Below are 27,603 nucleotides of genomic sequence, written 5' to 3' on the forward strand. Positions count from 1 at the left end.
GTAGTTGAAACAGGGAGGAAAGAAAAGGAGCAATTAAGAGAGGAGATGCAGAAGAATGTACAGATCAAGAGGGGATGAGATGAGGCAGAGGCAATCCTGAAAATTCCAAGTTAGATTTCAATGTAACTATGTAAGAATCTTGAATGGGTAATGTTACTCTCTTACCCATGTGTAATTTATGTATGTATGTATTTAATATGTATGCATTCCAGTAGCACTTGTCATGTGTGAGGTACTGGCCCCTCACAGAAGAATACACAGTTCCTGGCCCCCAAAATCAGTTAAAAAAAATAAGAAAAAGCTTTACGCTAAATAACTAGCCCAATGCTTGTCTCATGTATTCAGAGCACACCCCCACATATGTGGATGCTCTTCTTGTAAGATTTAATGTAAAAAAAATACAGGTAAGTGATGATCCACTCACAATATCTGAGGAGGAAAATGGTACCTTATCATCTACTTCTTTGGGCACTTGGATATGACACTGATACAACAGGCACATTAGAAATACCCTAGATAGACAAAATAAGACATGTCAGTGGTTTTTCACCTTTTCTATATTGGGAACACCTTCTCATCTAGCTGGGATCTAGCAGGAATGCACTTTCCATTCAGTAATATGGGAAAGAGGGTGGCTGTGACCCTTTGACAACGGATCGCCTGGTTGAGAATCCATGAAATAAACTTTTTTAAAGATCAAAATAGACAAGACATACAGACTTCAAAGGCCAAAAGTGTGTGGTAAACTACATGCACACTTTTTCACCCACTCAATGTGCATGCATGCTATGGGCCTGATCCCAAGCCCATTGAAGTCAACTGCCATTGGACCAAGCCCAAGGATACTGATACATCCAGACAGATGCCAAAGTGTATGTGCAGTTTAGTTAATGTGCATTTGACAATATAGCCCCATCTGTCTAAAACATTTTGCTACAAATGAACAAAAATATTTACAATAAATTTTATCCCTTTTGAACTCCTTGTAAAAATCAATTATATCACTTTAAATTTTAATTCTCAAACTAGATTCTATTTCCAAGCAGCCATGGTTTTGCGTTTAATTCAGATTTAGAATCACAGGATTGGAAGGGACCTCAAGTGATCATCTAGTCCAGTCCTCTGACTAATAAGTATTATCTAGACCATCCTTGACAAGTGTTTGTCTAACCTGCTCTTAAAAATCTCCAAGGATGACCTCCTTAGGCAGTTTAGACCAAACTAAACTTCCCTTGCTGCAATTTAAGGCCATTGCTTCCTATACTATCCTCAGAGGTTAAGAAGAACAATTTTTCTCCCTCTTCCATGTAACAACCTTTATGTACTTAAAACTGTTATGTCCCCTCTCAGTCTTCTCTTTTCCAGACTAAACAAACCCAATTTTTTCAGTCTTCCCTCATAAGTCATGTTTTCTAGATCTTTAATCATTTTTGTTGCTCTTCTCCGGAGTTTCTCCAATTTGTCTGCATCTTTCCTGAAATGTGGCGCCCAGAACTGGACACAATACTCCAGTTGATGCTTAATCGGCATGGAGTAGAGCGGAAGAATTACTTCTCATGTCTTGCTTACAAATACTCCTGCTAATACATCCCAGAATGATGTTTACTTTTTTTGCAACAGTGTTACACTGTTGACTCATATTTAGCTTGCGGTCCACTATGACCCCCAGATCCCTTTCCGCAGGACTCCTTCCTAGGCAGTCATTTCCCATTTTGTATGTGTGTTTTTTCTTAAGTGGAGTACTTTGCATTTGTCCTTATTGAATTTCATCCAATTTACTTCAGACCATTTCTCCAGTTTGTCCAGATCATTTTGAATTATAATTCTATCCTCCAAAGCACTTGCAATCCCTCCCAGCTTGGTATCATCCGCAAACTTTATAAGTGTACTCTCTATGCCATTATCTAACTCCCTGAAGAAGATATTGAACTGAAGCGGACCCACAACTGCTCCCTGTGGGATCCCACTCATTATGCCCTTCCAGCATAACTGTGAACCACTGATGATTACTCTCTGGGAACGGTTTTCCAACCAGTTATGCACCCACCTTATAGTAGCTCCATCTAGGTTACATTTCCCTAGTTCGTTTATAAGAAGGTCATGCAAGACTGTATCAAAAGCTTATAGAAGTCTTTTCCAAGAGAGGGGGAAAAAAGCTCCACAGAGTTCCTTAATGTCTCTACTCATGTATATAATTTGAAGAATATGCATAAAAAATTAATTTTTGGTACCACTTACCAAAATACAGCATATGTTCTGTTGTAATGAAACAACATTATCCAATCAGATATGTGCTGGTTAGTTAGTAATCCTCCTAAAAAATAATTTTTAGGCAATGTTATCCATATTGGATATTTAGTAGCTATTAATTCTAGTGACTAGCCACGCAGATTTGAGATGGACTAATGTTATATTTTATTAATTCCTCCATTACATCATGAACAAACTAGTCTCCTTTCACATATTTGCCTCAATCCATCAAAAACCATGTGGAATAATCCCAAACGCCTCCTATGTTAAACAGAATCTCTTCTTTCATTGTTTATAAGACTTTCAGTAGCTTTATATTCCATCTAAACTATAACCGATAAAAAGAATATAAATATACTTCTTGTGTTCTGAACTATCAATTTTTATAAACAAGATGTTCTAATTCTAAATTACTCTCTTCTGGATTAAATACATAGATATTCTCAAAGTCCACAAAAAAGATATCCTTTAAATTGTATTTAGTACCATTTAATATGGAATGATTTAACTTTTCTTCTGGATTAACAAATATTTTTATTAAGTTATTTTATTAAATAACTTTATTAAATTATTCAGTTCCAGTAATACACTATCATAAGTGTAATTACTTCTTAAAATATTGAGATCAAGTTATAGATGCTTTACAAAGTCTGTGTTTAATAAGTGGCGTGGTTAAGTTTAATTTAAAAAAAAATTACTTTGGGGACTGTCTAGCTCAAGGACTGGTAATGGAATATAGAACCTGGAAATGAGATATAAATGTTGAACAGTGAGGGTAATTAAACATTGGCACAGATTGCTAAGGGATGTGGTAATTCTCTATCATTTGGAGTCTTTAAAATCGAGACTGGATTTTTTTTTTCTAAAATATATGCTCTAATTCAACCAAAAGTTATTGGGCTAGATATAGGAATCGCTGAGTGAAATTCTATGGCCTGTGTTATGTAGCTGCTCAGAGTAAATGATCATATTGGTCCATTCTAACTTTAAAAATCTTATGACTCAAAAACCTTTTCTCTCTAGGTCACTACGTAAAGTCAGCAATGATCGAAAGTCTTTATCATCAAAAGGATGAGTAGGACCCTTATATAAACTAGTCTAAAAATTATTAAAATCACCATTAGAGCTTTGCATAATGACAGGTTTCAGAGTAGCAGCCGTGTTAGTCTGTATTCGCAAAAAGAAAAGGAGTACTTGTGGCACCTTAGAGACTAACAAATTGATTTGAGCATAAGCTTTCGTGAGCTACAGCTCACTTCATCGGATGCATTTGGTGGAAAATACAGAAGGGAGATTTATATACACACACAGAGAACATGAAACAATGGGTTTTATCATACACACTGTAAGGAGAGTGATGAGCCATCACCAGCAGCAGGGGGGGGAGGGAGGAAAACCTTTCATGGTGACAAGCAAGGTAGGCCATTTCCAGCAGTTAACAAGAACATCTGAGGAACAGTGGGGGGTGGTGTGGGGGGGAGAAATAACATGGGGAAATAGTTTTACTTTGTGTAATGACTCATCCATTCCCAGTCTCTATTCAAGCCTAAGTTAATTGTATCAAGTTTGCAAATTAATTCCAATTCAGCAGTCTCTCGTTGGAGTCTGTTTTTGAAATTTTTTTGTTGAAGAATAGCCACCCTCAAGTCTGTAATCGAGTGACCAGAGAGATTGAAGTGTTCTCCAATTGGTTTTTGAATGTTATAATTCTTGACGTCTGATTTGTGTCCATTTATTCTTTTACGTAGAGACTGTCCAGTTTGACCAATGTACATGGCAGAGGGGCATTGCTGGCACATGATGGCATATATCACATTGGTAGATGCGCAGGTGAACGAGCCTCTGATAGTGTGGCTGATGTGATTAGGTCCTATGATGGTGTCCCCTGAATAGATATGTGGACAGAGTTGGCAACGGGCTTTGTTGCAAGGATAGGTTCCTGGGTTAGTGGTTCTGTTGTGTGGTGTGTGGTTGCTGGTGAGTATTTGCTTCAGATTGGGGGGCTGTTTGTAAGCAAGGACTGGCCTGTCTCCCAAGATCTGTGAGAGTGATGGGTCGTCCTTCAGGATGGGTTGTAGATCCTTGATGATGCGTTGGAGAGGTTTTAGTTGGGGGCTGAAGGTGATGGCTAGTGGCGTTCTGTTATTTTCTTTGTTGGGCCTGTCCTGTAGTAGGTGACTTCTGGGTACTCTTCTGGCTCTGTCAATCTGTTTCTTCACTTCAGCAGGTGGGTATTGTAGTTGTAGGAAAGCATGACAGAGATCTTGTAGGTGTTTGTCTCTGTCTGAGGGGTTGGAGCAAATGCAGTTATATCGTAGAGCTTGGCTGTAGACAATGGATTGTGTGGTATGATCTGGATGAAAGCTAGAGGCATGTAGGTAGGAATAGCGGTCAGCAGGTTTCCGATATAGGGTGGTGTTTATGTGACCATCGCTTATTAGCACCGTAGTGTCCAGGAAGTGGATCTCTTGTGTGGACTGGTCCAGGCTGAGATTGATGGTGGGATAGAAATTGTTGAAATCATGGTGGAATTCCTCAAGGGCTTCTTTTCCATGGGTCCAGATGATGAATGTCATCAATGTAGCGCAAGTAGAGTAGGGGCATTAGGGGACGAGAGCTGAGGAAATGTTGTTCTAAGTCAGCCATAAAAATGTTGGCATACTGTGGGGCCATGCGGGCACCCATCGCAATGCCGCGTGATTTGAAGGTATACGCTTGTCCCAAATGTGAAATAGTTATGGGTTGGACAAAGTCACAAAGTTCAGCCACCAGGTTAGACATGACGAATTAATCAGGGGATAGTGTTGCCTGACAGCTTGTTAGTCCATCTTTGTGTGGAATGTTGGGTGTAGAGGGCTTCTACATCCATAGTGGCTAGGATTGTGTTTTTAGAACGATCACCAATGGATTGTAGTTTCCTCAGGAAGTCGGTGGTGTCTCGAAGATAGCTGGGAGTGCTGGTAGCCGTAGGGCTGAGGAGGGAGTCTCCATAGCCAGACACTCCTGCTGTCAGGGTGCAATGCCTGAGATGATGGGGCGTCCAGGATTTCCAGGTTTATGGATCTTGGGTAGCAGACAGAATACCCCAGGTCGGGGTTCTAGGGGTGTGTCTGTGCGGATTTGTTCTTGTGCTTTTTTCAGGGAGTTTCTTGAGCAAATGCTGTAGTTTCTTTTGGTAACTCTCAGTGGGATCAGAGGGTAATGGCTTGTAGAAAGTGGTGTTGGAGAGCTGCCTAGTAGCCTCTTGTTCAAAAAAAAAAAAACTTCAAAAACAGACTCCAAGGAGAGACTGCGGAATTGGAATTAATTTGCAAACTGGATACAATTAACTTAGGCTTGAATAGAGACTGGGAATGGATGAGTCATTACACAAAGTAAAACTATTTCCCCATGTTATTTCTCCCCCCACACCACCCCCCACTGTTCCTCAGATATTCTTGTTAACTGCTGGAAATAGCCTACCTTGCTTGTCACCATGAAAGGTTTTCCTCCTTCCCCCCCTTGCTGCTGGTGATGGCTCATCTTAAGTGATCACTCTCCTTACAGTGTGTATGATAAAACCCATTGTTTCATGTTCTCTGTGTGTGTATATAAATCTCCCCTCTGTATTTTCCACCAAATGCATCCGATGAAGTGAGCTGTAGCTCACGAAAGCTTATGCTCAAATCAATTTGTTAGTCTCTAAGGTGCCACAAGTACTCCTTTTCTTTTACCATTAGAGCTGACATCCCTACTGGCAGTTTAAAAGAACAACTGCATGTCAGCTTAAACCAATGCAGCAGAGTAGATACACTCCCTCACAGTTAAAACAATCAAGTTAATTCCATTAATTGATATTGAACTGACTGATTTCTCTAATGCAAAAAGAGCTTACACTAAATAGTCACAGAGACTCTGGCCTTGGCTACACTCCAAAGTTTTGTCAACGCAAGTTACACCGATGATCAAAGACTAGTATAATTACATCACTTGTGCATGTTCACACAACACTCCTTCTGTCAGCAGATAGCACTGACAGAGAGACCAGTGCATTGCCAGTAGCTATCCCACTATGCTATTCACCACCTTCAGCAGCTAGGAGTTGTGGGAAGGCAGAATGGATCACAGCACATGATGAGTGGGGGCTCAATGTCCCATAATGCAGTTTTTTCCATCCCATCATTCCATGGGTCTCTGACAGTTTCGTGGCATTTTTCAATGGCCCGTGTTTACTGTGCGCCAGCCATCTCTGTGTGAAAGGATGGATCCTGCACTGCTTTCTACTATTGTGGTCACTGTTATGAACACATCGCAGCTGGTCATGCAGTATATCATGAGCACCCAATCTGAACAGGAATCAGAGGTGCCTGACCTGCCATGTGCCATGGAAAGAAACAACACCAGATTACTTTTGGCATTCGGCAGCTGCACATGGTGGATCATGGCTGTTGGACTTGGGAAACAAGCACTAAGGGGTGGTATCGTATTGTCATGCAAGTCTGGGATGATGAGCAGTAGCTATAGAACTTTCGGATGCAGAAAGCCACCTTCCTGGAACGGTGTATGGCGCTCGCCCCAGCACTGTTGTGCAAGGGCATCAAAATGAGAGCTGCCCTCTCGGTGGAGAAGTGTGTGGCGATCAAAGTGTGAGAGTTGGCAACTCCAGACTGCTACCAGACAGTTGTGAATCAGTTTGGAGTCGGAAAGTCCACCGTTGGGGCTGCATTAACCCAAGTGTGCAGGGCCATTAATCATATCCTGCTATGAAGGACTGTGACTCTTGGCAATGTGCATGAAATAATGGATAGCTTTGCGGGCAATAGGATTCCCTAACTTGCAGCGGAGCAATAGATGGCACACATCCCAATTTTGGCTCCAGACCATCTTGTGATGGAGTACATCAATACAAAGGGGTACTTCTATATGGTATTGCACGTGCTTGTGGATCACCATGGCCATTTCACTGACATCAATGCATGGTGGTCTGGAAAGGTGCATGACGCATGTATTTTCGGGAACACTGGCCTGTACAGAAAGTTGCAAGCAAGGACTTTTTTTCCAGACCAGAAGATTCCAGTGGGGGATACTGAAATGCCCATAGTGATCCTGGGAGACGCAGCCGACTCCTTACTCCCGTGGTTCATGAAGCCTTACACAGGAAATCTGGACAGCAGCAAGGAGCGCTTCAACAATAGGCTGAACAGGTGCAGAATGACTGTAGAATGTGCCTTTGGCAAAATAAAAAGCTCAGTTGGCAGCTGCCTTTATGCAGCTAGAACCTAATATGAGGAAATATTTCCCATGGTCATAGCAGCCTGATTTGCGCTCCATAAGTATTGGAGGTTAAGGGTGAAAGGTTTCCCCAGGGTGGAGCACAGAGGCAGATCGGCCTGGCAGCTGATTTGGAGCAACCAGTACCAGGCTATTAGGGGGCACAATGTGGTGGGGGGGGGGCTAATTCGAATCAGGGAGGCTTTGGAGGCACCATTTTGACAATGGGCTCCAGTAATGTGTCTTTCTAGTATAGGCACTCTGCCATGCTTTAAACTTCCGTCTTGCATGAAAATTTGATGATTCCTGACCACATCACAATGATCAAATTGCCACTGTGTATTCATTCCAGCCAGCAACAACCACATGTAGGAGACAAAGACTGGTTATCTTTAAGAGAATATGTTTTTATAATACCAATTAACAACACAAAAGGCTGGTCGAGAAGGAGTATAAACAATTGAAGGGCAGTGTAGGCTCTAAGTTGTGAGTAATCACGCTTCATTTGGAAGCTGTCCAAGGGGGTGGATGTGAACAGGGTACAGCTGGCAGGGAAGTTGCAAGGAATATGTGAGAGGATTTGGGAGATCCATGGAAGCAGTTCTCTATGGCTGCAGGGTGGTGAGCATGCATGAATTCTGCCTGTTAGTGTGATTAGGGACGTCACCATATCAATGTTCTCCATCTACTTTTATCATTGGCCCTGGACCATTAAAAGTCGCTACTGGCTCTCCTTTCTGGTGGTGCCCTGTCTATTTAATCATCTTCTTTTTAAAGCTGCTCTCTATGCTCTGCATTCTTTGTTGTTCAGTCTCCTGATGATTGCAGGCACCTCCTCAAAACATTTCCGTCCTTGCTCCTCCTTGGGTGCTTCCTACTTGCAGCGGTGCTCCGACCACTAGTGTTAGAGGTTCCCCTGAACACCACATCCGCAGAAACAAAAGGAACAATAAACAGAAGCATGATTGTTCGTGCACACACAGCATCAAATCATTATAGTAAAATGCACCTTTTTAAAAATATGAATCAGCTTCTCCCTGTCCTTTGGCAAGCACACAGCTCGGCGAAAGCCCTAACCGTGGTGAGTTCAGCCCGGGAGGGAGGTTGGGGTCAGATGAGACAAAGAAACTTTGGTGTTTTGTAAGGGGATCACTGCAGGTGACTAGGACAATATTGTAAATTCTGCCACCCTTTTGCACAGGCAGGGGTCATTGAAGCCGATACCTTTCTTGAAGGTAAGCAAGGATGCAAGGTGCATCTCCTTCACGTGTGCAGCTTAAGATCTGGTACCTATGCTGCTCACCTGTGTGCTGCTTTGGTCCCGAACAAGTGATTGCCGATTGGTGCAGGAAAGTTCCCCTAAAACGAGTGAAGGAACAAAGCCAAGGAAACCTTCGGCAGAGGATTTGCGAGTATGTCCAGGAAAGTTTCTTAGATATCTCTCTGGAGGATTCCCGTGAAATTTTGGTGTGCATTAACATGCTGTTCCACTGTACTGCTTTGCTGCACAGTGGAATGTGAAGCACAGGCTAACAAAGCTAGTCTTGTACATTTTTATCCCTTCACACACTTCTAGAATATACAAAGCAAAGAACAGCTCATATAACCGAGCAGCATCAACTCAAAAAGATCACTTACCAAAGCTTGCCTCTCCCGCATCATGTGCACCAGAGACGGACTGCTGGGACTGGCTAGACCCCTCCAGAGCAGGAAAAAAATGCTGACCTGCCACATATCTGGAAGACCCTGCTGTGTGATCAACATCATTTTCCAATTCAACCACCTTGTCCACAACTTCGTCTTCTAAGTTGAGTCCGCGGACTGTTGTCTCCAGCCCCGCCAAAGTATCCACTGGGCTCTTGGTGGTGGAGGTGGGGTCGCTGCCACGGAGGGTATCCAGCTCTTAATAGAAGCAGCACATCTTCGGCACAGCATCAGAATGACGGTTTGAGTCCGTTGCCTTCTGGTACACCTGCCTCAACTCCTTTATCTCCACATGGCACTGATGTGTGTCCCATTCGTAGCCCTTATCCAGCATACCACAAGAAATCCCATCGTAGGTATAGAAATTCCTACAGCTGGAGTGGAGCTGGGATTGCACAGCCTCCTCTCCCTACTGTACCAGCAGCTCCAACAACTCAGGTGTACTCCAAGCAGAAGAGCATTTCCTACATTGAGCTTTCATGATCAGCTGGGAAGATGCAACGTGAGCTGTCCACACCGAGCAAACAGGAAGTGGAATTTCAAAAATTCTCAGGCCTTTAAAGGGGAAGGGGCAGAAGTCTGTGTACCTGGGTGCAGAGCAGCAGAGTTTGAACTGCTGACCAGAGCAGTCAGGATGGGCATTGTGGGACACCTTCTGTAGGCCATGTGAACTGACATAACCAAACGCAGTGTCTACACTAACACTTTGTTGATATAACTTTGCCGCAAAACACTGTACGGCTCTCTTTGAGGTGGCTTTATTTTGTTGGCAAAGCAAGGGAGTTTTGTCAGCAGAAAGCACACTGCAGTGTGTACATCTTCACTATTTTGTCAATGAAAGCTGACTTTTGTCGACAAAACTCTCTAGTGTAGACAAGGCCTCTGCTCCTCTCTAATGCCTACCACTTATTCCTGCCAGTATGGAAGCATGTTGCTGGGGCAATATGGGAGCTTGCAGTGCCACTGCCTATATCTCACTATGGCTTTTGGGGTATATAGAGGACTTCAGTTTCTAGGGCTATTTCTCAGGTATCTTTGAAAAACACTAAATTCATGTAAAGGGAAATGTACAACCTTTTTTGGTTTGTGGAGTGTTGGGGTGGAGGGGAGAGGAAAGACATTTCTACTACAACTGTCTGCAAATAAGAGAACAGTTATAATTCGATAATCCCAGGTGTCAAATAAGGTGTAGGATCTACTAACAACACACACTGTAGTTCACTGTGATTCAGGCTTTTTGCCACAAGAGAACACAACCCCCACTAATTTAAAGGAATGACACATACACATGAAATACAATCCTGCTCCCACTAAAATAAATGGGAACACTTCCACGAGTTCATTGTGAAAAGAAGGGAGCATGAAAGTGAAACTTTCACAGGACTCCATGGTATTTAGTGAATCTTATAATGGATCTCTGTTTGAATTATCATCCATTAAAAAATCACAGTAACACTAACTACTAATTACAGAACAGCTTTCAGAAGAACTAGGTGTTGTAAAATGGCCATTTTTTTCTTGAAGGAAATTATTCAGCGACCATTATCTCAATAAATTACATCAGCTAAAGTGTAACAAGGCTTGTTCCTGCACATACCTGAACTTGGGCAAACTTAGCACAAATTCTTCTGTTGTTTCTTATACAGCTCCAAAAGTTACTTACATGGGGCTATTGTGGCAGAATTGTTTTAATTGATGGTCAATATATTCAGACACCATGATACGATTGCCTACTATGTTTCTGGTGCCAGAATTTGAGACAGTATTATTTTTAGCACAATAGACTTACTTATTTCTAATTACTTATGTGAAAATTATTTACTTGAGGTCAATTGTGAATTTCATATTTTAGCTAGAATAATCTGTTCCCTAGCCTCCTCAGAAAAGTAACCACTAGAAAGATTGCTGGATATCTTTATATGCTTATTTTTAAATGTATGTTAATTTAAAAGTTTCAGTGCAAAAGAACATCATATCACCCCTACCCTTGCCACAACTTTCCACTTCCCAGTGAGCAAAACACCACTCCTCTCCTCCAACTCCCTCCTTAAACACCATTTATTTTGCTAAGTCTTCCAGCTCTGAGATCACCACTCACAATTTGCCTCACTTCTCACATTTCTATTATTATCCCGTGGATCATATTGATATGAAATAGATTGAAATGTCCTCAGGATTGTCTTTGCTGTAAAGTTTTAAAATAATAATTATTAACATGTACCATTGTAAAATAAATAATATCAAATAGCAATACTAATCATATGGATATGAAGCACTGTCTGGAGAATTTGGATTCCATAAACAAGAACAATTATTTCAGCAGTTGGTGACAGCCACGTTCTTGCTCCCATATGTTTCATTTTGTTTAAAGGGCATTGCACCCATTTTTTCTCAGACTCTGACATGTTTTGCACTCTGAAATTTCAAAAGATAATAAGCACCTTTCTACATGAATGAGCTCAGGAGTTTGAACTAAGATGGCAACATGAGTGTTTTCCCATGCCTTGCCAGTGGTAGCATCCTACCCAAAATGTCATCTTTGCAGCTGTTCCTGTACACAGCATTTCTCTAGCTTACAATTTCTTTTCACTATGCTGCTGCTCTACCCAGTACTCCTGGGCTAATGCCATGTGCAGAAGTTACAGCGCAGGGCATGGATTTTCAGCTTAATGAGGGAAAATAAACAGTGAAGAGCACAGGAGAGAGCGAATATGAAAAAGCAAATAGGACTAATGCATGCAAAATCTGGAAGGGAAGGAACAAAGCTACAGTGGAAACAGGGAAAAGAAATAAACAGAACATGAAGTCATGTGAGACAAATGCAGGAATAACAGACACACAAGTGAAAGGTGCAGATGCAATAATCTGATGGCACCATAACAAACTGCAGGACTAAATTTCAGTCAGTGACGACTGGGGTTAGGAGCTCTGCAGAGGGATCACCCTGTTCTCTAACAACCATAGGCTAAATTGAAGAACCAGGCAGAGTAAAAATCACCATGATGCAAGACCTCTGTAATAGGATTCCTTTAAGACAACTCTAAAAAGGAAGGGGAGAGTAGACATTTAGTCCAGTCCACACTGACAAAACAATGAAGTATAAAAAGTGAGTTTAAAAACCATATTCAAGCTGTTTTAAAACATCATAGGCAAGAAACAGGACAAAATGGAAAGAAGAGGGTTGCAACATTTCATGATATGTGACAGACACCGGTATTTACAATTCTAATTATGTTTAAAACAAGCTTACCCATTAAATCTAATTTCTAATTGCCCAGCTTCCTTAATTAAATCAAATGTAATGTATGTTGTTATTTTAATGATGGTTATAGGCTGATCTTGCATTCTTTGTACAGCCAAAACACCTGTTAAAATCAAAGGGAGTTTCAACTGCTTAAGGCATACAGAATTTGGTCCATTATTATGAATGTAAGAAAAAGATAAATGTACACACTGCATATTGTATCTATAACTATCTTTCTACCTCTCTTTGTATAAATGATTTGATTTCAATCAGGGATACAAAATATAACAAAATTAGAATCCCAAAATAAAAAATTAAACAACTGAAAATTTTATTAATGGAGCTGGAAGATCAGAAATAATAACATACAAAAATGAATAAAGGGAAAATTCGAAGACAATGTGTTTTAAAAAATAATAATGTTATTGGCCAGGAATTTTCTCTATGAAAGTTCTAAAATTTAATTTATTTAAGTTTACTTACCTAAAATGATAAGGAAGCAAAATTTCTGCACATAGGGAGCATCTGGACTTAGATCTAGGTCCTGCCCACTGCTATACTGCAGGTGAAGCTGTTACAGAGAACAAACAGCGGGGAAGTATCACTCCAAAGCACTTACGAAAGCAAAAGGGAGAAAGGTGTGGTGTCACGGCTACAGGTATCAGACTACACACCAGGCCCTCAAGAGGATATGGTCTGCTAGCTAGAATGCACATATAGTCCTCCAGCCAGCTAGTGTATAAGCTACAGATGCAAGATGTTGTATCCTGGGGCATTTCCAGCTCCTTTCAGCAACCAAAGTGAGCCCTGTGGTGATTCCTCTATCATGCCTATCCATAAGAATTCTACCCTGGCCACCAGGATTCCAACAGCAGCAAACTCATCTGCTACTGTCTTTCTTACACTGTACCCATCCACCTAAGCAACTTGCCTTGAAGCTCTAGCCAGGGCAAGATTTGACTTCTTGTTTGTATTATAAACAGTAAGATTTCAAGCTGTAAAAAGAAAAGGAGTACTTGTGGCACCTTAGAGACTAACAAATTTATTTGAGCATAAGCTCACAGCTCACTTCATCGGATGCTCAAATAAATTTGTTAGTCGCTAAGGTGCCACAAGTACTCCTTTTCTTTTTGCGAATACAGACTAACACGGCTGCTACTCTGAAACATGTCAAGTTGTGCCTTTTTTTCTTTCATAGATTTACTCAAACAGATTGGGGGTGGGGAGAGGGAATGAAAACATTTCTGACATTTGCTTTTACAGTACTACAGTTATGTAACACTGTGACAAACTAAACACTGAAAAGGCTAAGTACCATGACAAATTACCACAGTCCCAGGCTTTGAATATGCTTATCAAACGAGAGAACATCTTAATAGACTTAGAAGCAACGTACTAGTAAAGTGTGAAGACATTTTGATGTTTATTCTATGATTAGCTATTCCATTCATTAAATATATTTTTGATGCATATGTGGGATCTATGTATACTGACTTACATCTGCACAAACAAAATCCAAGCAGCCAAAATCTACTTGGTTTACCTCAATACTCCCTTCCCCCCAGACACACACATACACAGACTACTTCTAAAAAACAAAGGTAAAAAATGATAGGTGCAGTTATATGTCAAGGCATACAGCTGTATATGTTTAAAAGCTAAGACCATTCAAAACAACAATTATATTCACAGTCCTGCTCCTACTGAAGTCTATAGCAGAACTCCCATTGAATTCAATGGGAGCAGGAGAATGCCTTTTTTAAAAGGTGAGTATTGTATAATGAAAATTAAAGACATTTTTAATTTTTTTTCTTGATAGTGACAGCAACTCAGACTACTTTATGAATTTATTTATTTACTGGGAGAGTTGTGAATGGAAGGAGAAAAGTAATAAAAGTATTAATTAACTCAGTCCCCAAAACTTAAAATGGATAATGCAGAAGGCTTTTCAATGGAACTGACATTGCTAAACTGTATTCTTTTCAAACACATACTGTCAAAGAAGCCATAGTATGAATATCTGTATACATCTGAGAGCTTGCCATAGAAACAAATGGCTGTGTAAACAATATATTTTGAGGGGACTGGTTAGAATAAATTTTACGAAGATCAAGGTTGTTTTCATACCTTTCTGTTGCTCTGGTTGGTCTAGATTTTGTTGTGTACCACATTCTGCCTAATAAATCCATTGCTTTTACTACTTAGTCTTATGTATAAATGGCCACTGATGATTCTTCTAGCTCAGCAATTTAATACAACAAGAGCAGAATTCAGATCCGCAAAAATGATTGCTATAAAATGTTACCACTGTGGCTACTGAAATCATTAGGAAAGGGCCTCTATCTTTTAATACATCTGCTACATGAACATCCTTGCAACAGCATAGCATTCAAACACCGATTCAATATTTCACTAACTCACCATGTCACAAGCCTGAAAATAATCGTTTCCTTTGTAATTAAAAATGGGTAGATCTTTGGACACTGGCTCCCCTTAAAAATGTGATACTGTTATCTAAAAGGGTTCCCCTTCATTAAAAAAGATTGCATATCCGGATCCCCCTAATTCCTCCAATAGCCTTTCTATAAAATCTTTAGATTCTAAATTAATTCGGAAATCGATACCTTTAAATTATCTCTCGACAGCAGATCTTGAGGCCACCTTGGAGAGGGGAGAAGATTTTTGCAGTGGGGGACTGACAGCTCGAAGGCAGCCGCCGGAAGGCTGCTCTCCGTGCTCACCTGCTGCGCCTCTGCAGCAGCCTCCAAAAGTACAGATCCGCCTTCGCGGCCGCTGCTGCCCGGTGATTCATTGCCAGGCTGCTCACCAGGACAGGGCAGCCGCCTCCTGCAACGTTAACGGGTTGTACAGAGCGCCAAGGAGAGCACCGCGACCTGGGGGATGCCAGAAAAGGCTACGAACTAACCTGCCAAGCCTCCACCTCCACCTGCTTCTGGGGGAGCGCAGGGCACCTGGCGTGGGTGATGCTGGGGCTGTACGCGCTGAAGCCGAGGCCCCAGCAGGAAAGGGAAGGTCGCTTTCCACCAAACATACCCAGCTGGGGCTGTTTTCAGGTTGCCCTCCCCCCCAGGGTCAAACTTTCGACAGACTTTGATGAGTAGGAAACAGGCTGCTCAGCATGCGGTGCCCCTCGGCGGGCAAAAATCCTCCCACTCCGCAGGGGGCTGGGGAGAGCGCCGGTCGGGGGGGGGGGCAGGAGGACCCCAGCGGGGTCGGTTTACGGCCTCCCCGCGCCGTGCCAATTACCGCCGCGGATTCAGCGCAGCTACATAACGTTAGGGTGCAGCCCACCATGCATCGCCCCCCCCCCCCCCCCCCCATCGCCGGGAAGCAGAAAGGCGCATCGGTCGCCTCCGCCTCCTGCGCTCGGGACCGCGTTCCGCAGGGCCACATCTCCAACAGCTTCGAGTCAATGGGCTGAGAGGCGCAGGGCAAAGCAGGGAAGCGCAGTCGGTAACAGCGGACGAGAAATGGCTCGTGTTTGTGGGGTAGGAGGCAGAGGAGGGAACGGCGAGGAATCTGCAGGGTGCAGAGAACGGCCCGGAGGGTCTAATTCCTGCAGATCCAGAAGGTGCGGGAGGATCTGGTATGTGCAAAGCGGAGCCTCGGGGGAGTCTCGTGCGTGCAGAGAGAAGGCTGCAGCGGGCTCTGGTGTATGCAGAGAACGGGTTGCAAGAGGATCTGTTGTGTGCAGAGAGGGTGGCGCGGGGATCTGGTCTGTGCAGAGGGGACTAGTGCGGGAGGCGGGGGGTCGGATGGATGGAGAGAAGGGACTGCAGGGGGGATCAGGCAAGAGAAAAGAGGGAGCTGCAAGGGAAACGTGTGCAAGAAGCTGTAGTGGCGATCCAGTATGCGGAGAGGAGGTAAAGGGCGGGGGAGGCTGGTAGGTGCAAAGTGTGAGCTGCTTGGGTTCTGGTAAAGGGATGCGGGTGGTCTGGTGGGTGCACAGAGGAGGTTGCAGGGAGATCTGGTACCTGGAGAATGGAGGAGGGGTATGCGCAGAGGCAATAAAGAGAAGGTAAAGTTGGTGTAGAAGGGCTTGTTGGGGTTTTAGTAGGAGGTCCAGGGGGGTCGTGTGTGTGTGGAAAGGAGTTGGGGGGCTGGAAGAAACGCTAGGGAAGGACTGGCATGTATTTCTAGCAGCATCTTAAGATACTGAGGGAGGAGGGATCTCGCTCTAAACGGCTGCTGTTAGGCAATGTGGGGTTTCCTCCAGAAGTGTTCAACGTCTTCCCCCTTCTTTCTACCAAACTGTCCCCTGTATCCCATTATTCTGGATATTTCAACTTATGCGTGAGCCTTCTGTGCAGAATGAGACACAATTAAAAAAACCACAACTGTACTGAGCACACACAATTGTTCATGTGCTGACAAACTCCCTTTGCAATTTCAGGAATCTGCTTCTTATAGGTTGGCCAAATACCTGGGAGGGATGGAAGGAGAGGAGAAGGGAAGGTCCCACTTTTGAGGTATACCCCCGCATATGTTTCCTCTTAGCTCTCTAACTCGTTATTTTAAAACGTTTTATTCTTAAACTGCACTTTTGCTGCCCTGGCCTTTCTTCCTTATATGTACTACCTGCGTTGAGACATCCAGCCTAAATTCCCGTAGAGATTGACCTGTCCCCGTCCCTTAGCTATAAAACATGCTAGATTTCTTAATAACACAGAACAGAGCAGTCAGCGACAGCAGCTTTTATGAAACCTTCTTTCTTGACTGGTTGGGTCACCGAGCAAAACGCCTCGATTCCCACACGAGTTCTGCCGATCTGCCTCAACTTGCCTCTCCTTTGTTTTGATCTCTGGAAATGAAATTCTCCTTTCGTCTCCTCTCCCTCCTTCTCACGCCTTCCTTCCTGTGGGAAATGACTTGGAATGCTTTTGTTATCTCCACCCACCTCCATTTTCACCTCGTCCTATTCCCAAGTAAACAGGAGCGCAGCACATTCAGCGTGCAGTTTACCACATCAGAGAAGTGAGATGAGCGCGCTTATTCCAAAGCTTATTTCCTGAAAATATCTTGCAGATGCCACAAAAGGGTGGACCACTAAACGAAAATCTGTCACACTAAACCAAGTCTATCAAGAAAGTAATCGCCAGGATCTCCTAGTAATTTGCTTTTCACAATGGGTTTGATGACCTTGCAGAGGACGACTGATCTTCCTCTTAATTTTCGCATGGTCTGTTTGCACTGGAAAACATAATAACTTTTCTCTATTGCTTTTTCAAGTGATTAGAAATGTCAAAGGTTTCCGGCTATCAGCAAAACATGCCCAAACACAATTATTAAGCGAGCGATCAATGCCTGCTTTGATGTTGTAGTATTATATCATAATCAATATGCAGTCAGTCTCTCATTTTAAAACAGGTCAAGGCAGGATTGCTGTGGACACAACTTTCCCTCCATTTGGTCAATAAACAACAACAACGCACAGAAAGTATTAACAAAGGTAAAACAATGTTACAGAACTTTGCTCGTTACGATTATTTGTAAGCGCTAAAAAGAGGCAGAAATAACCCAATATTGCTTTGAGCTTTTAAGTACTAACATGTGGCACAAACGCCTCCTTCTATTTCCATCCTATTCCAGTTCACTCCGCTTTCACTAGCAGACACTTCTGCCACTTTTCCGGGGTAAAAGAAATGCACCCGACAGGATGTAGACAGTTTGATACTTTACAGCCCTCTCATTTATCCCCCACTTCTATCAGAAACAGAACACACTCGCCATCTGCATCTAGAGATGTATGTATATAGGGAAAGGTTCAATTATAGATTTAGAAATCATATGTAGTTATACTCCTCCTCCCCCTGTCAAACCCCCCTAGCGGACTTTAAAAAGTAATCCTAATCCTTAAATGTCGTGCAGGCAAACACCTCACAATTCACTTTCTCTTTTCACAATCACGAGATGTCGCCCCTCATCCTTTATTTTTTTTTTCCACCAAATGCATCCGATGAAGTGAGCTGTAGCTCCCGAAGCTTATGCTCAAATCAATTTGTAGTCTCTAAGGTGCCACAAGTACTCCTTTTCTTCATCCTTTATTGCTAGCAAACAGCAGAATAATGCAAAATCAACAGCACACTTCTACTGTAACCATGCAAGTTCACCGCATCCATGCAGAAGATACATCGGCGCAAGAAATTCCAACCCCATCATGAACCCTAAATTAGCATCCAAGAGCAAAGGGAACACTTACAGTTTGCGCTATGTGCTGTCACCTGATGCAAAGGATAAAACTCAAAAGGGCAGATTTTTAGAGAGAGAGAGAAGTGTTTAATTCAGGTCAATGGTGAATCGGTCCCTGCCTCTCCCGCTCTCTCTGCGGCTTAATCCCCTTTAGAGCGCGCCTGCCAGCCCAGCAGCTGCTTCACACGGTCCTCCGCTTTGCTCTGCACTGCTAATTCGGGAATCCCAGAGAAATTCAAGGGTCCCTTGCTGGATGGATTGCCTGCGCACGCGCTGCCCGTTCCCCGAGCCGACGGGGTGTGAGATTTGGTTCGCCGAGGGATAGGAGCATGCGCATTCGCAACAGTGAGGCCGCTGCTCTTGCTTCTGCTCTCACCTGCCCTTAGAGATCGGATCCCTGAGCAGAGCCGCGTGGGGGGGCCGGGGGCGGGGCAGGGGAGAGGAAACGAACCAAAGGGCGGGAGGGGGCGACTCAGAAGGGAGATAGAACAGGAAGGGCGAGTGGGTGGAGGAGCAAAACCGAGTGACGAGATCAGTGAAACAGAGGGAAGGCCAAAAAAAGGGGGGGAAAGGAGCAAAACCATTGAGGCGGGGAAGCTGGCGGGCTACCACGCTGGGGAGCGAGAAAAGAGGGGCGATCACGGAAAGACCAACAAAATCGAGGAGGACAAAGGCAGGGGACAAAAATCACAACAGAGAGTGGTGCAAAAATGTGTCGTCGGGGAAGAGCAAACATTTGGGGAGGGGGAAGCAAGTGAGTAAGTGCATAGGGAAAGTGGAAAGGAGCAAAGAAGGGAGGGTACTGGGGAGCATATCTGGAGAGGGGGCGGAGGAAAGAAACGGGGGAAGACAGGGATTAAGGTAAAAGAGGGTTTTTTTTGGTTTTGAACATCACCTTTTCAGACCTTCTGTGACACTCAATTTTTCTTTCATCTTCAGGACAGGTCACCTTAAGAAATGATCAAATATACTGTTGTCCATCATGAACATTAAAATGGATGGGGAATATAGTCTGTTTTGTCTCTGAATTTCTTCAGAGGTTAAAGAAAAAAATATTGGGGCAATACATTGCTTTCACAAAAGCGCCATCTACACACCCTCTACCACCCACACTGGGCTGTTTTATTGCTTGTAGACGAGTGCATTGTCACTGACTGTTATTTCCACAACAATTTCAAACTTTCTATAAGAAAATGGATGTTAGCTGACTATTTTAATTTAGCTAGCCATGTTCCTTCATTAATATGATATAAACAGGTGGACTGACCCCCTTCTTTATCTTGTTATTAATATTAACATAAAAAATGTATTGCGCTAGCACATAGAGGCCAGGGCCCCCTTGTACGAGGCACTATACAGACATGTAACAAAGAGACAATCCCTGCCCTGAAGGTTTTATAATCTATGACCCTTGATCCGGCAAAGATTCACAGGCTGATTAACTTTACACAGCTGGACTAGTCCCACTGACAGTTCGTAATGCATTCATTGAAACAATACATAAATCCAAAGTGTAAGACTGTAGATGGATACAACAAACAGGACAAAGGGAGCAAAGGAAATACTGTAATGCTAACTGTGAAAAGCACTACGCATGGAAACCAGATGTCTGACCATTTTAGAGGGTTTTTTTAGGCATCACACTAGAGAAGAGTTTTTAAGCAAGGATCTGAAGAAAGATATTATTTAATTGCACACAATGATTTAACGCAGTTTAATAATCATTATAATTATTACTGTTAATATATTTGTATGTGAAGTGCCAAAGGCCCAACCAAGTTCAAGGCTGAATTCTGCTAGGCATTGTACGAATACATAGGAAGATACAATACTTCCCCTTAAGAGTTTCCAGTAGATCTGATTTGTAGCATTTTAAAAATTGTATCTTTATTTACTTGACAATTAAAAAAAAATAAATGGGGGGGGAAGCTGAGAAAATTCCAGGACACAAAACCACTTGAGATGACAAAGTTTACTTAGATAGCAAGATTACTTACCACATAATTTACAAAACAAAAACATTTAAAATAATAAGAAGTAATGTTTGCAATATTGTTATAGCCGTGGAGGTCCCGGGATATGAACATGCTTAACAATCTGATCTATCTTGTATTTAGCTTGAACAATCTGGTTACCTTCTTCAGACCTGAGGAAGAGCACCGTCAAGCTCAAAAGCTTGTCCCTTCCACCAACAGAAGTTGGTCCAATAAAAGATATTACTTCACCCACCTTGTCTCTCTCAATAAAAAGAAATAGAATTTCATCCACTCTTGTGTTGTTTGTTCACCTGCCTCAGTTAGAGCTCTCTGAAATTCCTGACATTTTTCTTTAGTCTTGATTAATTTAAATAATTTTGAATCATCTGCGCATTTTGCCAACTCATTGCTCACCCTGTTTTCCATATCCTTATAGCACCTAGTATGGAATCTTGTGGCACCGGATTATTAACTTTTAGCCATGATGAAAATTGACCTTTTTTACTAATATTTTCTATCTTTTATCCAGTTTCTGATTCATGATACTACTTTGCCTCCCACCAGTAAAACCATGTTATTATTTCTGAGTGTCCAACTTAGACACCTGAAAGGGACGTGGTACTGAACACACATCTGAAAAATCAGGCCTCTTTTCCCATCTCTAATGTAGGCAAATAGCTAATGTGTTTTAAAACACAACTTAACATATTTTAACTAAAACAATTTTGAACTGGACTTTGCGTATAGGGGTCCATAGAAGAAAATGCCAAAATACCCATTGACTTAAAGATGGGCAGAATTTTACGCATATTATAGATAGGACAAGTCATGTCATATGTTTTTAAATATGATTTGCCCTGTGTGTACGAGATGCAAAGTCCTGTTTAAAATCATGTTAGTTAAAATATATTTGCAAACACATTTTAAAACAAAATCTGTTTTCTTTATCTAGCTATTCCCAATCTGGAGCATGCAAAATCACTAGTCATTTTTGAAAACATTAGCCCATTCTTTTATCCATAATCTTAAAATATAAATGCAACACAAAAACCTTTTTGAATAAGAAATATATGTAAATAAAATATACCTGCCACACTACACTGATAAGCCTCAATGCAAGTCTATATGCAAACTTAATTTTTCTTTAAATCAAAACTCTAATAAACATTTCTTATTAAACTTAAAACATACAATATTATTAATAAGAAACAGTAATAATAAGCATATTACAGAAATTCTACTGTCAATCAACTAATGTATTAACTGATAATATTTACTATCTAAATATATATATGTATCCTTTAAAAGAAATAACTTACATAACAAAGTTAAGATTTCAAACAATAATAAATAGTGATAAAATAGGGCAGAGTAAGAATAAGGCATTTGGCTTTCTGCTGCCCTCTGCCTCAGGTAGTCACTTAGAGCTTGTGGTAAATGGGTATGAAACATTAACAGATCAGAATTTTAATATTGTATACTCACTTTGCATTTACTGTAAATGGATGCAAATGACCACACAATATGTAAAGTTAGGGAGAATCAGACCCAGTGTGGACAATGTAAGATTTTTCATTTCCTTCCTATGGAGTGCTTTGATAGTGTAAATAATGTAAACCATTGTCATTTTGGACTTGTCTACATAGTGCGCCAATGCAACCAGAGTGATGGTGAATTTTAATGCATACCAATGTAAAGTGCACTAAGTGACCCACATAGAGCCTGCTGGCATCCACTAACGCACACCAGAGAACTTTTTGTGGGTGCCAGTAGGGTTTACATGACTCAGTTCACAACCCATTGGGCACATTGCTGCACTATGTGACAAGTCCTTAGCAACTTTAAGTGGCTTTTGAAACTAAAGACCAGACTGACTACAGTGGAGCTATAGCAATTTACATTAGGTCAGGATCTGATTCAGAGTTTTTGTATTTAGTACAAATTAGAGTTTCTCATTGAACAGGAATGTGTAGGGATAGAAGCATAAATGCGAGACCAGGTGCTTTATTATTTTTTATCTTAGGTACTTATATGACCCCCATACCATAGCATCTGATCATTTTACAATCCTTTAAATATTATTCCTCAGATTATGCCTATGAAGTACTATGATCCCCATTTTATAGATAGTATAATCACAGAGATACTGAGTGATAAGATCACAGAAGATATCTGTGGTGCAGCAGGGAATGGAACCTGAGTCTCTAGAGACCCAGGCAAATGGCCTAACTACTAGACTCTCCTTTCTCACTGTTCACTAAATGTTCTTTCTAAAGATATTGATAAATTATACCATTATATGAATCATTCACAAAAGTTACGCCTATCTGGAACATGTTTAGATAATTAGATCCGGGGTTCTCAAACTTCATTTCACCGCGACACCCTTCTGGACAACAAACTTGCTGGGCGCTCGTGAAGAGATTCAGTTTCTGCCACAGCTCTCTATTACAATTATTATTACAGTAGCATATAGGTCAGAAAAGGCTCTTTTATGATATACACATATAATACACACATATAATAGTAATAGTAATATAGTACACCCATATAATAACAGGCAGTCCCTGCCGTCTATTATCTGTCAGAAATTGCACTTTTGGATTTCTGAATTTTTGAAGGAGAAAAAAATGTATGAAATGTCAGAATTTGCAAAGGAGCAAAGTCTGACAGGAATACATGCTTCCTCCTCCATTCTTCTCCCCCACCTCAACATACATTGCAACCCCAAGGAACAGAGACTTCAGATATTAAAAGCTGCATTCATGAGTCTTCCAAGAGGATCTTTAGGTACTCAATCTCTCAGCAGGTAGCTTGTGGTTAATAAGATGCTTTGCTTTGTTTTGTTTTTACTAAATCCTCCTGTTTTAACAGACACAAATAATTGCAGAGAACTTTTTAAGTGGTTACATTTCCCTTCTCAATTGTGTATTGAACGTTTGCAAGACCCCTCCACACATATGTATTGTACAGGCAGTAATAACAGATTAACTATAACTAGAAGAAATATATATTATATCTATATACATATTTCCTAATATTCTCAAATGCATGTGATGCATTCTTAACAGTGATTTCCCTTACATTTTACTCCTTTTCCCCCTCCTTCTTGGCAGCAGTTTCTTAAGGCCAAAATTCACTTACCTGTTTTGCAGCAAATTGAAAGCAGCAGTGCAGCTGTACAAATTGACAAGAAGAGGCTACTTCAGGACTTTTTGATTAACCAAGGCTGCTAGCGACACAACACAGTTTGAGGGGGTGAAATCCTTGATGCTCTGGAGAAAAAAAAAGTGTGTGTGACCAATGTTATTAATTTCATTATGACTAAAGATTATATATAATATAACCAAGAATCAACACAAATTGCGTTTGATTACATAATTACATTTTACATATATCCATGTATTTGTTATTACACACATATAATTATGTAATTTTCATTATCAATTAATTAATTGATTAATTAATAAATCTCTCCTAAGGATTTTCTTTTTTTACAATGACCATAAGAACTGAGGCAAAACAAATAACATTAATACTAATAATCTAAATTCTTCCCACTTCTGCTCTATTCTCAGTAGCCTTGCCCCAGCCTTATTGCACGATTTTGGTCTGGTCACATAAGCTTTCTGTGTCTGAGTTTATCCCTAGTAAAAAGAAAAGGAGTACTTGTGGCACCTTAGAGACTAACAAATTTATTAGAGCATAAGCTTTCGTGAGCTACAGCTCACTTCATCGGATGCATTTGGTGGAAAAAACAGAGGAGAGATTTATATACACACGCACAGAGAACATGAAACAATGGGTTTATCATACACACTGTAAGGAGAAAAGGAGTACTTGTGGCACCTTAGAGACTAACAAATTTATTAGAGCATAAGCTTTCGTGAGCTACAGCTCACTTCATCGGATGCATTTACTGTAAGGAGAGTGATCACTTAAGATAAGCCATCACCAACAGCAGGGGAGGGAAAGGAGGAAAACCTTTCATGGTGACAAGCAGGTAGGCTAATTCCAGCAGTTAACAAGAATATCAGAGGAACAGTGGGGGGTGGGGTGGGAGGGAGAAATACCATGGGGAAATAGTTTTACTTTGTGTAATGACTCATCCATTCCCAGTCTCTATTCAAGCCTAAATTAATTGTATCCAGTTTGCAAATTAATTCCAATTCAACAGTCTCTCCTTGGAGTCTGTTTTTGAAGCTTTTTTGTTGAAGTATAGCCACTCTTAGGTCTGTGATCGAGTGACCAGAGAGATTGAAGTGTTCTCCAACTGGTTTTTGAATGTTATAATTCTTGACGTCTGATTTGTGTCCATTCATTCTTTTACGTAGAGACTGTCCAGTTTGGCCAATGTACATGGCAGAGGGGCATTGCTGGCACATGATGGCATATATCACATTGGTAGATGCGCAGGTGAATGAGCCTCTGATAGTGTGGCTGATGTGATTAGGCCCTATGATGGTATCCCCTGAATAGATATGTGGACAGAGTTGGCAACGGGCTTTGTTGCAAGGATAGGTTCCTGGGTTAGTGGTTCTGTTGTGTGGTGTGTGGTTGCTGGTGAGTATTTGCTTCAGATTGGGGGGCTGTCTGTAAGCAAGGACTGGTCTGTCTCCCAAGATTTGAGAGAGCGATGGCTCGGATAATAATACTTACCTACTACCGAGGTATTTTACAAGGCTTACTTAATGGAGTGGGTGCAGTTCTTTCCTACATATTTTCTGATGGCATGGAGAAACCAATTGCCTTAGTTTCACAAACATTTGCTATACCTGAGAAAAAATATGTGCAAATAGAGCAAGAAGCTCTCAGCATGATCTTTTGAATTCGGATGTTCCTTTCCTATCTTATTTACATTGCTGATGGATCATCATTACTTTCAATTCTTGGACCAAAAGATGGGATTCTGTCATTAGCTGCTGCTCTTATGCAATTATAGTACTTGCTACTTTCAGCTCATTCCTATACTATTCAATTCCTTAAAGGGACTCAGCATGACAATGCTAATGGGCTGTTGTGCCTGCCATGCCCAAGCTCCTGTCAACCCAAAGAAACTTTGGACAAAGTATTTTATCTCAATTTGATGGATAGGTTACCTATTGCTAACAGATATCAACAAAGAAACTGCTAAGGATGATGTGCTTGTGAAAGGAATGGTACTAAAAGGTACAGTGTTGGATCATAAGAATCCCCAGTTAACACAATTTGTGTTAAATCAGTGTGAATTTTTCCATTGAACCATATGAACTGGAACCATAAACTCACTGAACATTAAATCCCACCAAATGAGGGTAGATCCATCCTCATCATCGTATCCACTCATTATACTCCACAATGAACATAGCCACCATATGGACAACATACCCCCATATCTCAATGTTTGAACTTTGGCCCGTTAAACTTTTATCCCCAATCGGGGAGATTGCAGATTATGAATTCCTTACGCCACTCGCTCCTAAACTGAATTTCGCACCCCTTGATAATCTGTACCTTATTCCCTGATAACCAGAAACTTCTATGCCTAAACTCTGTACCGTTTTCTTTTTACTTCAACATTATCTTAATAAAATTATTAAATCTGTGAATCACAGTTGCATTTTATGAGGAATGCAAGTTATCATTCCAAAATTACTTCAATCTCAGGTTTTGGAAGCTCTTCAATTTCCATCCCACCATCAACCTCAGCCTGGACCAGTCCACACAAGAGATCCACTTCCTGGACACTACGGTGCTAATAAGCGATGGTCACATAAACACCACCCTATATCGGAAACCTACTGACCGCTATTCCTACCTACATGCCTCTAGCTTTCATCCAGATCATACCACTCGATCCATGTCTACAGCCAAGCGCTACGATATAACCGCATTTGCTCCAACCCCTCAGACAGAGACAAACACCTACAAGATCTCTATCATGCATTCCTACAACTACAATACCCACCTGCTGAAGTGAAGAAACAGATTGACAGAGCCAGAAGAGTACCCAGAAGTCACCTACTACAGGACAGGCCCAACAAAGAAAACAACAGAACGCCACTAGCCATCACCTTCAGCCCCAACTAAAACCTCTCCAACGCATCATCAAGGATCTACAACCTATCCTGAAGGACGAGCCATCGCTCTCTCAGATCTTGGGAGATAGACCCAGTCCTTGCTTACAGACAGCCCCCCAATCTGAAGCAAATACTCACCAGCAACCACACACCACACAACAGAACCACTAACCCAGGAACCTATCCTTGCAACAAAGCCCGTTGCCAACTCTGTCACATATCTATTCAGGGGATACCATCATAGGGCCTAATCACATCAGCCACACTATCAGAGGCTCGTTCACCTGCGCATCTACCAATGTGATATATGCCATCATGTGCCAGCAATGCCCCTCTGCCATGTACATTGGCCAAACTGGACAGTCTCTACGTAAAAGAATGAATGGACACAAATCAGACGTCAGAATTATAACATTCAAAAACCAGTTGGAGAACACTTCAATCTCTCTGGTCACTCGATCACAGACCTAAGAGTGGCTATACTTCAACAAAAAAGCTTCAAAAACAGACTCCAACGAGAGACTGCTGAATTGGAATTAATTTGCAAACTGGATACAATTAACTTAGGCTTGAATAGAGACTGGGAATGGATGAGTCATTACACAAAGTAAAACTATTTCCCCATGGTATTTCTCCCCCCCACCCCACCCCCACTGTTCCTCTGATATTCTTGTTAACTGCTGAAATTAGCCTACCTTGCTTGTCACCATGGAAGGTTTTCCTCCTTTCCCCCCCCTGCTGTGGGTGATGGCTTATCTTAAGTGATCACTCTCCTTACAGTGTGTATGATAAACCCATTGTTTCATGTTCTCTGTGTGTGTGTATATAAATCTCTCCTCTGTTTTTTCCACCAAATGCATCCGATGAAGTGAGCTGTAGCTCACGAAAGCTTATGCTCTAATAAATTTGT

At 41.6% G+C, this 27,603-nt stretch overlaps 1 protein-coding gene across 3 annotated transcripts in view; it reads right to left on the bottom strand.

Annotated features, from left to right (window-relative positions):
• VSNL1 (visinin like 1) overlaps positions 1 to 18,954 on the bottom strand; it is a 156,229-nt gene extending 137,275 nt beyond the window's left edge. Inside the window, exon 1 of one of the 3 annotated variants that reach the window (XM_038394154.2) lies at positions 18,669 to 18,954. The gene's annotated coding sequence lies outside the window, so the exon portion shown is untranslated. Of the gene's footprint in view, positions 1 to 15,072; positions 15,161 to 18,668 lie in introns of those variants that run through there. The other 2 variants (XM_038394156.2, XM_038394159.2) reach the window with 2 other exon arrangements.
• Between the last annotated feature and the right edge of the window lie 8,649 nt (positions 18,955 to 27,603).

The sequence above is a fragment of the Dermochelys coriacea genome, chromosome 3, assembly GCF_009764565.3.
Source record: "Dermochelys coriacea isolate rDerCor1 chromosome 3, rDerCor1.pri.v4, whole genome shotgun sequence".
Classification (NCBI taxonomy): domain Eukaryota; kingdom Metazoa; phylum Chordata; order Testudines; family Dermochelyidae; genus Dermochelys; species Dermochelys coriacea.